Raw genomic sequence first — 5,000 nt, forward strand, 5'->3', positions numbered from 1 at the left:
AACTGATTAACTAGCCCGGGGACTAGAGCGGCAGCAAATGCAACGTGCCCTCTTGGCGGGAGCAACTTGACCGCCCCCGTGGGGAAAGGTCAACTCGGGGCCCGGGAAAGTCGCCGAGTCCGACCCCATACACTTCCATGAGTTGGGGGTTTTGGCCTTCCCGGCCCAAGGCTCGCCTTATTTCGGCCTGCACTTTCGGAAAAGGGTGCATTCCTTTTGGTTAATGATTTCACCAGCCCGGGTCTTAGCCTCTGCCCCGACGGCTAAGTCTTTTGGTTAATGATTTCCTGCGGCTGGGACTACCCTTTCCCCCCGCCCTGCAGGCACCCGGGTCGGGAGGCCGTCGGGGGCACTTTCCGGGGCAAATCCGGACCCTTACGCAAGGGAGAGTGCGCCCCCCGCCTCGGCCGGGGGTCAGGCTGCCGCCTATTAAGCCCGACAGAAAACCCGAAAAATGGACGAAAATGGGAAAAAATCCCCATCCGAAAAAGGCTTAAAAGTCGGTTGGGCGGCAGCTAGGGTCGGTCTCTGCAGACCTGGAGGCTCGGGTGGACTCTTGGAATAAACGTCCAAGTCCCGACTTGCCACCTCCTACTACTGTGCAGATACCCCGCCAACCCCCAGCCACCCGAATGACAAGCGTCCGATCAGCGGGACGAATTTGACAACTCTGGCCGGACCTCTGGAACTCCATCCCGGGTAACCGGGGCAAATTTTTCCGCTTGATCGCCCTTCCACTGGTTAACCATTTGCCCTTTCGGACTTAGTCTCTGGACATTATTCGACGGATTTTCTGGTTAACCATTTGCCCTTTCGGACTTAGTCTCTGGGCATTATTTTCGACTTTTTGGTTAATGATTTCACACTTTTTACTTACTTTTGCGCTTTTTGGTTAATGATTACTCTGCTTACTGGTTAATTATTTGCCCTTTCGGACTTAGTCTCTGGACATTATTTTCGAGTTTTTGGTTAATGATTTCACACTTTTAACATATTTTTGCGCTTTTTGGTTAATGATTACTCTGCTTACTGGTTAACCATTTGCCCTTTCGGACTTAGTCTCTGCACATTATTTTCGACTTTTTGGTTAATGATTTCACACTTTTAACATATTTTTGCGCTTTTTGGTTAATGATTTCATACTTTTTACTTACTTTTGCGCCTTTTGGTTAATGATTACTCTGCTTACTGGTTAACCATTTGCCCTTTCGGACTTAGTCTCTGGACATTATTTTCGAGTTTTTGGTTAATGATTTCACACTTTTTACTTACTTTTGCGATTTTTGGTTAATGATTACTCTGCTTACTGGTTAACCATTTGCCCTTTCGGACTTAGTCTCTGGACATTGTTTTCGACATTTTGGTTAATGATTTCACACTTTTAACTTAATTTTGCGATTTTTGGTTAATGATTACTCTGCTTACTGGTTAACCATTTGCCCTTTCGGACTTAGTCTCTGGACATTGTTTTCGACATTTTGGTTAATGATTTCACACTTTTAACTTAATTTTGTGCTTTTTGGTTAATGATTTCATACTTTTTACTTACTTTTGCGATTTTTGGTTAATGATTACTCTGCTTACTGGTTAACCATTTGCCCTTTCGGACTTAGTCTCTGGACATTATTTTTGGGTTTTTGGTTAATGATTTCACACTTTTTACTTACTTTTGCCCTTTTTGGTTACTGATTACTCTGCTTACTGGTTAACCATTTGCCCTTTCGGACTTAGTCTCTGGACATTATTTTCGAGTTTTTGGTTAATGATTTCACACTTTTAACATATTTTTGCGCTTTTTGGTTACTGATTTCATACTTTTTACTTACTTTTGCGCCTTTTGGTTAATGATTACTCTGCTTACTGGTTAACCATTTGCCCTTTCGGACTTAGTCTCTGGACATTATTTTCGAGTTTTTGGTTAATGATTTCACACTTTTTACTTACTTTTGCGATTTTTGGTTAATGATTACTCTGCTTACTGGTTAACCATTTGCCCTTTCGGACTTAGTCTCTGGAGATTATTTTCGAGTTTTTGGTTAATGATTTCACACTTTTTACTTACTTTTGCGATTTTTGGTTAATGATTACTCTGCTTACTGGTTAACCATTTGCCCTTTCGGACTTAGTCTCTGGAGATTATTTTCGAGTTTTTGGTTAATGATTTCACACTTTTTACTTACTTTTGCGATTTTTGGTTAATGATTACTCTGCTTACTGGTTAACCATTTGCCCTTTTGGACTTAGTCTCTGGACATTATTTTCGGGTTTTTGGTTAATGATTTCACACTTTTTACTTACTTTTGCGATTTTTGGTTAATGATGACTCTGCTTACTGGTTAACCATTTGCCCTTTCGCACTTAGTCTCTGGAGATTATTTTCGACTTTTTGGTTAATGATTTCACACTTTTAACTTAATTTTGTGCTTTTTGGTTAATGATTTCATACTTTTTACTTACTTTTGCCCTTTTTGGTTAATGATTACTCTGCTTACTGGTTAACCATTTGCCCTTTCGGACTTGGTCTCTGGACATTATTTTCGAGTTTTTGGTTAATGATTTCACACTTTTTACTTACTTTTGCGATTTTTGGTTAATGATTACTCTGCTTACTGGTTAATTATTTGCCCTTTCGGACTTAGTCTCTGCACATTATTTTCGAGTTTTTGGTTAATGATTTCACACTTTTAACATATTTTTGCGCTTTTTGGTTACTGATTTCATACTTTTTACTTACTTTTGCGCCTTTTGGTTAATGATTACTCTGCTTACTGGTTAACCATTTGCCCTTTCGGACTTAGTCTCTGCACATTATTTTCGACTTTTTGGTTAATGATTTCACACTTTTAACATATTTTTGCGCTTTTTGGTTAATGATTTCATACTTTTTACTTACTTTTGCGCCTTTTGGTTAATGATTACTCTGCTTACTGGTTAACCATTTGCCCTTTCGGACTTAGTCTCTGGACATTGTTTTCGACATTTTGGTTAATGATTTCACACTTTTAACTTAATTTTGTGCTTTTTGGTTAATGATTTCATACTTTTTACTTACTTTTGCCCTTTTTGGTTAATGATTACTCTGCTTACTGGTTAACCATTTGCCCTTTCGGACTTAGTCTCTGGAGATTATTTTCGAGTTTTTGGTTAATGATTTCACACTTTTTACTTACTTTTGCGATTTTTGGTTAATGATTTCACACTTTTTACTTACTTTTGCGATTTTTGGTTAATGATGACTCTGCTTACTGGTTAACCATTTGCCCTTTCGGACTTAGTCTCTGCACATTATTTTCGAGTTTTTGGTTAATGATTTCACACTTTTTACTTACTTTTGCGATTTTTGGTTAATGATTTCATACTTTTTACTTACTTTTGCGATTTTTGGTTAATGATGACTCTGCTTACTGGTTAATTATTTGTACTTTCGGACTTGGTCTCTGGACATTATTTTCGACTTTTTGGTTAATGATTTCACACTTTTAACATAATTTTGCGCTTTTTGGTTAATGATTACTCTGCTTGCTTGTTACTGATTTCCCCTTTCGGACTTGATCTCTGGCCGTTCTTTTCGACCTTTTTGGATCAGGTTTCCACACTCTGAAATTATTTTGGGCTCACTGATTAGGCGAGATCAAGGGGGCATGCCTGGGCACTTTGGGCTCAGTTTGGGAAGGCGGCGTCCGTGTGCTCCTCCGCCCTTCCCGCACTTGCGGCTAGGTTTGCCAAACTGCGCTGACCCGCAGCCCTGCCTTTTTGCCCACGGCACGGAACGACTCAAGTCTGGCTCCGTTCCAGGCCGTTGCCTCCGGCTGCCCGCCGTCCGGCCGGCCTGGGACGTACCCCGGCTGACGGCGCCGGAGCCCCTCTAGCAGCCACCGGTGCCGCGGGCCAATGGGTCCGGGCGTTCCGGAGCTATCGGTGGGGAAGTGCTCTCCCCTTTTCCTGACGCCGTTCGCCCGAGCAGAGGTGCAGCCTGACGGGACTGCTGTCGCCTTCCGCGGCGCACCGGCCCCTTTCACCTGCCGTCGACCGCGCGGAGCTCGGACCTTCCTCCCCGAAGTTATGGCCCCGGCGCCGGAGGGTTCCCGGGGCCGGGCATTCAGCGGGGTGAGTCTTCACCTTCCCGGTCAGCCTGCGGGGTCGGTGCGCCGGCACTCGACGCGGGAGGGTCCCCTCTTTCCGTAGAGCCCCGCCCGGTGCCGATCGGCCGGCGGATTGCGGAGCGAACCGCGCCTGACCGACGGGCCTCGGAAACCCGTTGCAGTCGACGGGGGGGAACCGGACAGCGGGACGAGGTGCCGATTCCACCCGCAGATTCGATCCCGAAATCCCGCGGGATTCGGCGGTCCGACCCGACAGATTCAAACGTCGCCCGGGCGGCCCCCAGCGGTCGGGCCGGCCTGGTTCCGCCACCGCCCGATGCCCCTCGCCCCCGGCTACCGCCGACCGCGCCGACCGAGGGAATGCGGCCGGACGTCCGGCGGCAATCGGCCGGAAAGCGGTATGGCCATTTCCTACTGTCCCTCGGACGGGCAGAGGGGCGGCGCCGGGGCACTCGCGGACCAGGCCGCGCCCCTCCGAGCCCTACCGCCTGCCGTCGACCGCGCGGGGATCGGACCTCCCTCCCCGAAGTTATGGCCCCGGAGCCGGAGGGTAGCCGGGGCCGGGCATTCAGCGGGGTGAGTCTTCACCTTCCCGGTCAGCCTGCGGGGTCGGTGCGCCGGCACTCGACGCGGGAGGGTCCCCTCTTTCCGTAGAGCCCCGCCCGGTGCCGATCGGCCGGCGGATTGCGGAGCGAACCGCGCCTGACCGACGGGCCTCGGAAACCCGTTGCAGTCGACGGGGGGGGGGGAACCGGACAGCGGGACGAGGTGCCGATTCCACCCGCAGATTCGATCCCGAAATCCCGCGGGATTCGGCGGTCCGACCCGACAGATTCAAACGTCGCCCGGGCGGCCCCCAGCGGTCGGGCCGGCCTGGTTCCGCCACCGCCCGATGCC

Source organism: Heterodontus francisci, unplaced genomic scaffold (assembly GCF_036365525.1).
Source record: "Heterodontus francisci isolate sHetFra1 unplaced genomic scaffold, sHetFra1.hap1 HAP1_SCAFFOLD_1834, whole genome shotgun sequence".
NCBI classification, from domain to species: domain Eukaryota; kingdom Metazoa; phylum Chordata; class Chondrichthyes; order Heterodontiformes; family Heterodontidae; genus Heterodontus; species Heterodontus francisci.